This window comes from Triturus cristatus, chromosome 8, assembly GCF_964204655.1.
Source record: "Triturus cristatus chromosome 8, aTriCri1.1, whole genome shotgun sequence".
Classification (NCBI taxonomy): domain Eukaryota; kingdom Metazoa; phylum Chordata; class Amphibia; order Caudata; family Salamandridae; genus Triturus; species Triturus cristatus.
This window is the reverse complement of record NC_140591.1, coordinates 166,821,551-166,834,178: the sequence shown is the minus strand read 5'-3', so window position 1 is coordinate 166,834,178 and position 12,628 is coordinate 166,821,551. Positions and strand designations below refer to the sequence as shown.

General features: G+C 42.0%; 1 protein-coding gene across 1 annotated transcript in view; it reads left to right on the top strand.

The window, feature by feature from the left end:
* LOC146801760 (beta-1,3-galactosyltransferase 5-like) overlaps positions 1-12,628 on the top strand; it is a 152,236-nt gene that overhangs the window by 9,611 nt on the left and 129,997 nt on the right. The window lies entirely within an intron of this gene.

Below are 12,628 nucleotides of genomic sequence, written 5' to 3'. Positions count from 1 at the left end.
ATCCCTTACTTCCATTGTCTTCACGTATTCATACAACAACTTTGAAAAAACATTACTAGAAAAATCATTAATTCACCTATCTTTATGTATGTAAGTATTACTAATTCTAGTCGGAATTACTTTTTGCGAATTCTTCTTCCAAAAGTGTCTATTGTAACTCTAAATGTAACTAATAAAGCTAGTACACCCCATAATAGCATTAATAATCCAGTACAGCAGCAGCACATTCTACACCATCTTTTTAAGAAGGCACATCTACTTTGATTATTTTCTGTGTTAGCCATTTTACTACTTTGACCGTGTCTTTTGACTCAGCCTCTACTACTCCACTACTGAAACTTCTGGATTTCTTCAAACAGCTAAATTTCAGACTTTCTTCTTTTCACTTTTCTCCAAGTAACTCCTTCAGTTCACTCAATTTGGATTTTCATCACTCTTCACTTCAGCTTCTTCAACATCAAATTGTATTAGATCTCCAACAACATCCTCAGTATCCGACTTTTCTCCAATGTCAGTCAAGATAACTTTCAGGATTTCACCTGTATCTTCCTCAACCACTTCACGTATGGTCTCCTCTGGATTTCCCTGACTTTCTGCCTCTTCACCTTCAGACAGTGCCACGTACGTCCATTCCGGCGACCTATACTTCTGGTTAGGTTTTCTGATTCTTTTGATCTCTTCTGGTTCCTTCGACTCTTTTCGCTTTTCACCTTTTGCTGGATTTTGACTCGACACTTCGTTCACTTGTTCAGCTTTCGATGTATTTGCTCGTGTCAGTCTGTATCTCAACCTCTTTATCCTGTTGTTAGGCCAAATATCTCCTTTTACAACTCTCTTTGGTCTCACTTCTTTATTATTTCTTTCTCCAATCCAAGTTCTCTTTCTCAGAACTCGACCCTCTGATTTCTCATCTTCACTCTCATCTGATTCTGTCTCAATTGCCTTTCGTTCTTCAGCAGTTTTCCCTTGCTCCACAGTCTTTACCACCACTGTTTGAGATTTCCCCAATTCTGTCCCTCCTCGGGTCTCCGACACGCAATCTTCTTGCTGTCTACTTGTCCCTTCACCTAGCTTATCAGGAATGTTCCCTACACCTCCTCGGGGGTCTTCCGCAATCTGTCCCTCTCTAACTTCTACTGACCCTGCTTCTTCAGGTGTAATCTCAAGTGGATTCTCAACTTCATCTGATTCAGATGTAGTCACTGTGGAATTACTCTTTTCTTTTCTCCACTGCTCGTTGGAACTTCAGACACTCTTACAGAATCCGATCTCCCTTATGAGACTCTCAATGTTTCTCTTGAAGCCTCTCCTGGAAAGAAAGAATCACCTGACTCTCTTTCTCCTTCAGCTCTTCCAAAATTCCGATTCCTTCTCACTGGCTCAGCTTCCTCATCATCGCTGGAATCTGACTCTTCAAAATACTCCTTACCAGTCCCATCTTTTGGATTCGGAACTCTCAGAGTATGACTCGCATGCACCCAGTTTTTCACACCAGCACACTTTACTGCAGTCGTTGTAGTCAGAATAACTTGTCTTGGCCTTCCCCACCTTGGAACCAAGCAATTTCTTCTTCTGTGCACTTTAATCCTCACCCAGTCCCCTGGACTCAGATCATGGGCTTGCTTCTTCTCAAGTGTTGTAGCGTCTCCTCCAACCTGGTGAAACACAGAATGAACTGCGTCAGCCAGGCCTTTACAGTAATCCAAAATCATGTCATCAGTTATTGTCATCAACTTATTGACAGGTACAAATGCATGACGCATTGCACGTCCCATCAAGATCTCATGTGGACTCAAACGAGTAGTTCTATCTGGAGTAGACCTAATAGTCATTAGCACTAGAGGCAAGACATCAGGCCATTTCATTCCAGTGGCTAAACACATCTTACCAATCCTGTTCTTGATTGTGCCATTCATCTGCTCAACAACACCAGAAGCCTCTGGTCTGTAAGCACAATGTAGCTTCTGCTGTATGCTCAATGCTTCACAAATTAAACTCATGAGCTCATTATAGAAGTGTCCACCTCTATCAGACTCAATCTTTACTGGAAACCCGTACCTAGGAATCAATTCTCTTAACAGTAACTTTGCCACTGTTATTCCATCATTCCTCCTAGTCGGATAGGCCTCCACCCATCTCGAGAACAAACAGACCACCACTAGAACATACCTCAATCTGTTCATTTGTGGCATTTCAATGAAATCAATTTGCATTCTCGTAAAAGGACCACCTTCTCTGCCTATCGTCCCCAGACTCACCACTGTTTTTTTTCCAGTGTTAAATTGCTGGCAAATCAAACATCTTTGACAGATGCTTTCTGCAATCAACCTGAACTTTGCATTATACCAAGTCTGCTTAAAAGACCTGATCATCGCATCCCTTCCCAAATGTCCCTGGCCATGATACATTCTTGCCATTGTCGACAACATCGAGTTGGGCATTACTGGTCTACCATCTCTATAGATCCAGACATGATCTGTCTCTCTTGGGGCACAACCTGCCTTAATCCAGTCTTTCTTTTCTTTATTTCCTGCCTCATCCTGCAACTGTTTCACTTCATCCCACGTTTCTAGGACATTAGTAAACATCACAGAACAAAAAAACATTTCCCTCTCTCGTGCCTTATTAATCGATTAATTGTTTTTAGCACAATATTGTGCAATTTCATTTGCAAAACGATTACCAAGGGTAACAAAATCATCTCCTTGTCCATGAGCAGCACATTTTACAACTGCTAATTCTTTAGGCAGCTGTATTGCCTCAAGCAACTTCCCAATCACCTCAGCATTCTTTATTGGAGTCCCACTTGACGTCAAGAAACCTCTCTGTAGCCAAAGCTGGCCAAAATCATGCACGACTCCAAATCCATACTGACTATCAGTCATCACAGTCACTCTCAGATTCTTCCCAATTTTGCAAGCTTTCGTCAATGCCACCAATTCAGCAACTTGAGCAGACTTCACTCCTTTTAATGGTGAAGCTTCCATAACTTCTGAAACTTTGCACACTGCATATGCTGCACTCAACACACCATCATCATTCCTCAGACATGATCCATCCACAAACAGCACATGATCACTTTCAGGCAATGGAAGATCCCTTATGTCTGGTCTCGGTTTTGTACAGTAATCAAGCACTTCCAAACAATTATGATCAAATTCATCCTTCACACCCACATTTTCAGTATCAGGCAATAATGTTGCTGGATTCACATTCACACATCTCTCAAGAGTCACATTTGATGCTCCCAGAATGATTTTCTCATATTTAGTCAGCCGACTATGTGACATATATTGAGTCCTGCTTCTTGTCAAAAGAATTGCCACATTATGAGGTACGAATACCCTTACAGGATATCCCATTATTATACCCTCACTCTGTTCCAAGCTTCTGCATGTAGCAGCTACTGATTTCAGACAACCTGGCAAACCCACAGCTACAGGGTCAAGTGTCGATGAGAAGTACGCAATAGGCCTTCTCAATTGTCCATGCTTCTGGATTAACACTGAAAGTGCACATCCATTTCTCTCACTGCAGTACAACTCAAACTCCTTTTCATAGTCTGGCATTCCTAAAGCAGGGACTTCACACATTCTGCTCTTCAACTCTTCAAATGCTGCCATTTGTTCTCCATCTAGTTCCAATGGGTCTTTCACCTCACTCTTTGTCAGCTTAATCAGTGGCTTTGCTATCAGGGAGAAATTACTAATCCACTGACGACAATAACCCACCATCCCCAGAAACATCCTCACTTCTCTCTGGGTCATTGGGGCTCTCATTCCCCTGATAATTTTGATCCTGTCATCGGTCACCTTTCTCAGACCCTTTTCAATATTGTGTCCAAGGTAATGCACCTCTTTCTTGCAAAATTGCAACTTGGCTGGAGATATTTTTAACCCTCCATCTGCCAGATGATTCAGTAAAGCTATAGTATCTACTTCACAAGCTTCACGCGTCTTTGATGCCACAAGTAGGTCATCAATATATTGCACTAGTACTGAGTTTTCAGGCATGATCAAACTCTCCAATGATTTTTTCAATAACTGATTGAATATCGAAGGACTCTCTGTGTACCCCTGTGGGATTCAACACCATGCTAAAATACGCTGGCCAAACCTAAATGCAAAAATTGGCTGGCTGTCATGATGCAACGGAATTGAAAAGAAAGCATGACACAAATCAATCACTGTGTACCACTCGGCATCATGTGGAATCTGATATAAAATTACTGACGGATTTGGCACAATGGGACAACATGCCACCACAATTTTGTTAACCTTTCTCAAATCTTGTACAATCCTGAACTTCCCATTAGGCTTCTTTAGCCCCATTATCGGTGAATTACACGGGCTACTCAGTAATTCTCTCAAAACTCCTTGCTGAATCATTTTCTCAATAATAGGAGTTATTCCTTCAATTATTTCTGGTGTCATTTTGTACTGAGGAATATTAGGATAAGTAATTCCCTCTTTCACTGAAATTTTCACAGGATCTACATTATTCATCAATCCCACATCTTCTCCAGTAAAATCCCAAACTGTCGTTTTCACTGTGTCTCTCAGCTCTTGTGGCAAGTCCTCTGGGTTAAACACAGCATATGTACCAACCATTTCACTTTCTCTATTATCTAGAGTCATTCGGTACAAAACATCCTCATCTGGTGTTTCAAAAGCTATTCCATCCGGAGTACAGAAAATTGTACAATTCATCTTGCACAACAGGTCCCTACCTAACAAATTCACTGGACTAGTGTCACAGACCACAAATCTGTGCATGTCTGAAAATTTCCCTATTCTTACCCTTACTGGTCCAGTAAGACGTGTCTTGATTTGTGTATTAGCTACACCAACTACTTGGATTGCTTCATCCGAGAGAGGAAGATTTCTAATATCTGCTGATCTGACAGTTGATCTCGTCGCTCCTGTGTCTACTAAAAAAGTAACACTTTCTTCATTTATTTTCCCATCTACAAATGGTCCTGCCTGGTCTATTTCTAGAGTTGCACCAAGTATGCACTCTTCCTCCTCTCTTCGGCACCGTCAATAATCACCTTCGGACTCACTCCCTTCATTCTTTAACCAATACTGTTGTACCGGGTTAGAACGCCTTGGTTTGTTTACCTGCTCATCATTGTAGAATCCCGAATCCTGATTGTACTTTTGGGACCCCCTATTCTGCGGCAAGGGCGGTCTTGGCTCTTGACTCTGCTGTTTAACAACCTTCTGCTGTTGCTGCTGATGATTACACCCCTCAGTCTGCACCTGTTGATTTAAGGGTTTACTCTCGTTATTCGCTAATGGTGGATTGGTACACTCGGATCTCCAATGTCCCAGTTGACCACAGTTGTGACAAGGGAACTTTTTTTTGGCTTCCTCAAGATTCCCCTTTCCTTTCCCTGCATATCTGGGCCTATTCCCTGGGTTATTTTGCCTGTTCCACCAATTGTGCTTCTTGTCTCTCCGCAACTTTCACCTGTGCCCACATTGCCTTTTCTTTCAGCTTTCTCTGTTTTGCTTCAATTTCATCACTGAAATACTTTGCATGTCTCAGGATCTCATCTATTTTCTTACTCTGCCAATCCACTGTATGCTCACGAATTCTCTCACTAATCTCAGGTCTCAGGCCATATACAAATCTGTATACAAAATGACTCAAATCCTTATCACCCAGGTGTTCATCCCCACTGAATTGTTTAAAAGCCAGTATCAACCTCTCATAAAAAGCATGAACTGATTCTTTTGCTTCCTGATGTGTTCGATCTATCTTAACCCAGTCTGTCTCTTTTGGAGGTACCTTGCCTTTCAGGAACACAATAACCTGATCGTACTTTCTCATTACCTCTGGATCTGGTGCTCCTGTTTTCGGATCTCTTGGATATTCCTTTGAAGGCCAATCTATAACTATTTTACACTCAGCCCACAAGTCTGCTGGAACAATTATATCAAACAGACTATTCAGGTCAATCCACAGCACTTTTGACAATTTCACAAACCTGTCTACCTGCCTATACCACTCGACGGGCTTTTCTCTCAATCGAGGGAAATCATTTGTGAATGATAAAATATCTTGTCTAGTCCATGGAACATGTACATATCCTCCTCCAGGTATTTCTCTCATAGGATAAGCATCCACTGTTTTCTCCTTTTCTCTCATGGGAAAAGCTGAATAAGTCCTATCCACTGATTCTTCTCTTTTCTTGTACCACCTGTCCTTCCATCTTTCTACATCACCCCATTTCCATAATAGGGAAATCATTTCCTTAATCTGCCCTGTTCTGCCAACATTATTTAGATTCTCTATGTCCTTTTCAGAAAAATCCACTCGATACGGTTTCTGCAGAGCCTTCACCTTATCTATTTCAACTCCTTGTTCACTCGCTATTGCTCTCAATCTGTCATGTGTACTCTTAGCCCTCCAAGTAATGCTTTTACACATATATAACAGCTCACCATCATGATGGTTTTTCAGTATTTCTGTAGTAACTGTCCCTGCAATAAGCTCCTCCAATTCTATGCGCAACCTGGCTACGTCAACTGCTTGAGAATCTTTCTCTTTCTTTTGAAGAACCTTCAACCAATCATTCAAATCTTCAGCTGTTATTTCCGTAGACCTTTTCACTGCAACCACTTTCTCTGGCATCCTTTGTGGTTCCAAAATCGGCATCCCTGAACAACTAGTATCACTAGTATCCAATCTTGAATTAGACTGCACCTCTAATCCCCCACTACATGTATCACTTCTTGACTGTCTCAAATCATTACTTGCTGTCCTTATTCCTGACTCTCCTGAAGGACCAGCCAAACTTGTTAATTTATTCCCAACATATGGAACCATCAAACCATTCTCACCCGTCCTCTGCTTGTCAAAAATAGGCATAACCGGACCTATGGTTACAGGCACCGTAACAGCTTCCAAATTCTTCGTTAGCTCTCTAATCTTTTCAGTCAGCTCAGATGTAGTTCTGGCTAATTCTCTTGTATTCTCGTCACCACTTCGACTCTCTCTCTCTTTTTCTCTGAAAGAGCTCCCACTTTTTAAATCAGGTGTCCCAACTTCTGTCTTAATGATACGCAAGGTATCTCTTATTGGAGTAGCAACTGGTGTGCTCTCTTCTGGTTCTGGTCTATATGGAGGTGGTCTCTTGTAAATCATGTCATCCAAGACCTCATCCTCATAATCATTAGCTCCATACCCTTTCCCTTCTGCTTCAGGTACCCTTCTTGTGTCCTTTCTTTCTTCCTTCTCTTCAATTGCCCTCATAGGATATAATCCTTCTGTCATACTAGCATCTCGCCATCTCCTCATTCGATCATGATGAGTTTCACGATCATATTTCCTCCCAAACATATACCTATAGTTGCCTCCAGACCTCTGTTTTTCTCGCTCATGTACTTCATCTTCCCATTCCACCAACGCCTCAAACTGTGTCGGCCTTGGTCTCGGGTCAAGACACAACATCTTCTCCCGTAAATTTCTCAACACGGCCATATTAAATGAACCATGTTCTGGGAATGCTAAGACACCATCTTCCTTAGTATACCTAGCCCAGTTCTCCAACCATATACAGGTATGATACCCATATCTCGCAACCATGAAGGATGCAGGCGTTTTCGTTGGAGGTAACAATTCACCTTCTCTTGTTTTAATGTCTTTATCCTTGTCAAACCATCTTTTTATTTTACCGAACAAGGATTTCTTTTTTTTCTCCTCTTGGTAATACATTTTAACGTTTACCAGAACTTTCTAATCCCTTCCGTAACACAACTGTACGATACGATATTTCGTCCAATAACAGCGCGACTCACACCAACGCACCAATCCTGGAGCGTCTACGTCACCCTGTATTCCTTCCAATCCCTACGCGGCTCACACCAACGCACCAAACCCAGCGCAAGCACTGTTCTGATCCACTACCCAATCAGAGCGCGGTGTGTATGACGTCAGCAGTCGCTGCAGTCGCTCCTACTCCTGTCTCCTGTCACTCGTCTACCCCTCCTTTACAAAACTTTCTCAGTAGACTTCGTTTCAAATTCTACAAAATCCATTAGTTACAACATATAAACATCTCCATTGTCTGTTTCGCTAACCACAGAATAGTAAAGGAAAATCTTTTTCACAAGTATCCCGTCTCTCCCTGAAACAGCACTCACTTCTGCTCCACTACGGAATTAATACTCTCGTTGACACAGTAGCACATCCCTCTACTCTGCCCTTCTAACATGCATTCATTAACTGTTTCCTCTAGGACTGCTCCAAAGAGTCTTACAATCAACTAAATGCTCATACATTCACGCACTTTCATACAAGAAAATGTAGTACATACACACAGAATCCTGCTTTTTCCGAGAACAGCAAACAGTCTGCCCTACTACAGAATTATAACACACGTCAACCAAGCAGTGTTTACCTCTGCTCAGTCCTTCAAACAAGCTCAGAGAATACCTATTACTTCTCCAGCGGTAAGCTTTAACGACAAACCTTACGGATCCCTGGGACTTAAGACCAGAGTTTCACAGATAACCTTCGCTACCATATGCACTCCTTTTATACCAGAAATGTATCTCTAATAGTAACACACAACGATGTCACTGATTCCGAACCCAGAAAATGTGACGCGCTACTTCAATTGTCACACGTTTCTCCCGCATACGTACAGGACCAACAATCCCGTCTTTCCCAAGAGCAGCATACACTTCCCTCTGCCCTACTACGGAACTGCCACCAGCTCCCAAGTTCCAGAAGCACTACATAAAACTCAATACGACGACTTCAACATATAGTATTAGTACATATACCAACATCAATCAATAAATCAATGAATCAAAAAGCCAATGTACAAGCAATCTAATCAGATCAAGACAATAATCAAAACCATTACTCTGCTACCAGGATATTGCTGCAGATCAGGGCATACAAATTCTCCCTACTTCCACGGAGAGAGTAATTTCACAGATACATGCACATGCACACATCATACGCTTGGGCCCATTTCACTAACATGCACTCGATTACTCTATTAGCACTGGACATGAGAGAAACTCCTGAAACACCCTGTATCTACAGTAAGGTCAATGCGATCAAATTGTATTGTCCTGAGTCATGATATAAACAACAGTAATCACATTAGAGTATTCAATAAACGACAAGAAATAACCACCAACACTGTAATTCATAAATGGTATTTTATCTAAAATTAGTTCAAATGAAAGTCAATCAATAGCAAAATCATTATTCTCATAGTTACCTATTCTAGCTAAATGTCATAAATGGGTCAGGACAGGTCTCTCAGTAAAGTCTCCCGAGTCGCCGTCCTCACAGCATCAATCCTCACCAACGCAGGTTTGGGAAGAAGTGGCCTTAGACCCTCTCTAGTCTAACAATATTTATAATAGATCTTGCAAAATAAAGCAACATAAAAATTCTAAATGTTCATTGAGTCACCAAGCGAAACGAGCAGGAAAGGATGTTGCGTTGCAACATTTGTAAGAACCTCCGCTCACAAAAATAAAAGACGGAAGAAGGAAACTCGAGTTTTGCAAAAGATACTTTCATGAATACATTTCCTCGGAACCATAGCGAAGCCACCGCTGTAATCACAAAGTTCATTGTGGCTTTCTTTCCTCCAAGGACAATTGGAAACTCGCCTAGAGTCGCTGTCATCACGGAAACTTTCAAAACTCAAGCAGAAGCCATGGTCAGGTGACTTTCAACCACGTTCAGCAAGTTCAACAAGGCCTTCTGACATGTTCACTCGAGTGCAGGCTGTAAACGGCAGCCATCTTGTTTTAGGCCAAAACGAACCATCTTAATTGAAAGAAACACAAACAACGTTACTACATCATCGCAATGATTAAACAGTGTTAATTCCCACTAATACCCTTATGTGTATGTAATTAACTAGCCATCTGCGACATAAATATGCATTAGCACACGTTATTATTTAAAAGCATCAACACAAAACAAATAGCACACTTATATTAAATAACCGCTCATATTATTAAGCAACATATATGCATTCCCACGTGTAGTTTGTCTTGTTAATGGTATTGATTAGTCAAAGTTTCTCACAAAACCAATAATTATAGATTAATAATTTTAGTCTTGACTTATAGACAAAACTGGAGCTTAAAAACCCGATAAATTTTCAACAGAAAACCCTGCTCCAGCAATTTCAGCCCTCCAAATACAGTGCATGTGCGCCGGGCGCGCGCACCATTTGGCAGCCTGTGTCATTCATTTCGCGGCCGCTTTGATGTGAGCCGCGCGGCCACTGAGAACATCAAAGCGGCCGCGAAAGTGCTCACCATATGCCAGCCTGCGTGCCTCTCTCCCCTACCCCCTCCCTTATCCCACTTCCTGCTTGTTTTTTTTAACTGCAACATGTTTTTGTCAATGTTTGGAAAAGGAATCATGTGCAAGTCACACATATATAAACACATATTTTAATTCACACACACAAAAGGGCACACAATCCAGCTACATAAAGCAAAACAAGCATTGGCAAAGCCAACAAGTCCGACTTGTATGTGCTAGCACATGTAGTACAGGTATGCACACATGCAATTTGCATCCAATAGCCTCCTTAGGTCAAATCTTTTGTCTTTGCCAATGCTTGTTTGATCCGGCAGACACATTTCAGTACCAGTATCCTGGAAACAATGGTCCTTCTCAGGCAGGTTATGTTAGAAGATTTACCGCCTACTGGTGGCCTTAAAGGTCCTGTGCTTGTGAGCCGTCCGTGTGTGTTTACTTCAGATCCAACTCCTCCTGCATTCGTCCACTCCAGGTTTGGCAGCAGGCTTGATGTCACTGTGCTGAGAGAAGACAGCAGCGTGCTGGCCTCACCTCCTTCATCATTAGTGCTCCCCGCGAGCCACGACAGAGGGAGATGCGGAAGCCGACGAGAGCGCGCGCCTCTGGCTTGCTTGAAGGGAGCCTGTTTTCAGTGACTGTGGGCACGTGATTTGTACAATTAGATGCAACTTGAAACGATTCAGCTCTCTGAACACTCATTCGATTTTATGATACTGGCAACGGAGGAGTGACCTGACATAATTTTGTTGCGTTTCCTTAGCAGCACAAAACACAGAGGCCTTCAATTTAAAGGAATAGCTGAATTATTTATTACCCAAGTCAGCAGTTCTCATTACCGACCTCGGAAGGCTGATTGGCTGATACAGCTAAGAGTTTGATGGCTTTCAAATCCGTGATGAAGCTACTTCGAACCCGCTCATCGACCCACCAAGCGATCTAGGCCTTTTGTTTTTTTGCATATTTATATAGCGCGAACTCGACCCGAAGGTATCGGAGCGCTTTACACGAGCACAGTATTTACATTGGCACGGGGAGATTAAGTGTTTTGCCCAGAATCACAGGATGTGGACGCGACCCCGAGGCTCGAACCCTTGTTTCCAGCACCAAAGTCGGCAGTCTAGCCGACGGACCACATCCTCTCCCCTGATAGTTTGACTTGGCACCGCTCTGTGAGTCACCTGTAACTTTTGTAATGCAACCCATTGCAATATTACAGACACACTACACATCACAACAGGTGTATTTTGTGTTAAAAAAGCTCTCTTTTATTTAAGTCAGTAGTCTTGATATCAGCACTGGAAGAATGAAAGGATGAATAGGCATAACGCTTTGCAGAGAAACAAACTTATTACTAAGGTGCTGATTTACAATTGTGCAGACAGCGTACTCTGTCACAGATGTGGCGAAATACCCTGTCCCCCAAAACCTTGCCCCTTCCACCTTATTTAGACTTGGGTAGACTGCCAGCTTCCGTTGACGGAGCCGCTGTAGGCTCAATCGATGGAAAGCTTCCGCCGACGGCCTGATGGAGAAGGGGCCATTAGAGGAAAGACTTTCCACCCCTCTCCTTATTAAAGGTAAATCCTGCTGGTGAAGGACAAATAAAATAACAAGCATTTGCAATGAAATAGGTCTCGTAATTACGCGAGTTTGAGCTATTGGCATTATAAATGACAATGCCTTTTAATTTATGTGTCTGTTTGTAAAACATAAATAAAAGGCATTGTTATTTACAATGCCAATAGCTCAAACTCGCGTAAATGCGAGACCTATTGCATTGCAAAGGCTTGTTGTATAGTGCTATTATTAATGAGCTGTTTCAGCAAGGAGCTCTGAGTGTTTGGAACGGTGGAAAGAGATCATGTGTTTGGTTGCAGGGTGATAACCTAATTGGGTATGCACCAATCCATGATTGCTTATGCCCCCACCCACTCCCAACCCTGCAAATGAAGGAAACCTAAGAAAAATATGTAACGTTTTGTGAAACGCGTGAAAAAATGCACGTTTTGGCGTGTTGAGGGACTTTCAGAGAGCCCAGTAAAGGGCACTATATGGTGTATGGTGAATAGGATATGGATTTTAATGATATTAAAGATGTGTGCTTTTATTGTAAGATTAAAAGGCACAATTTTTAAATTGAACAGAGACATCTAAACAAAATTGAATATTTTCTTGCTGATAACGGGATATGACGAAATTGTCGAAGCCAATTTTTTGCTTGGTCAGCGAGACCTATTTTAGAAATACTAGCTCCAGTTTGAGATTATTAATGGTGGTCAAGTCGAATTCTGGCACTGCATTAGATTACGATTGG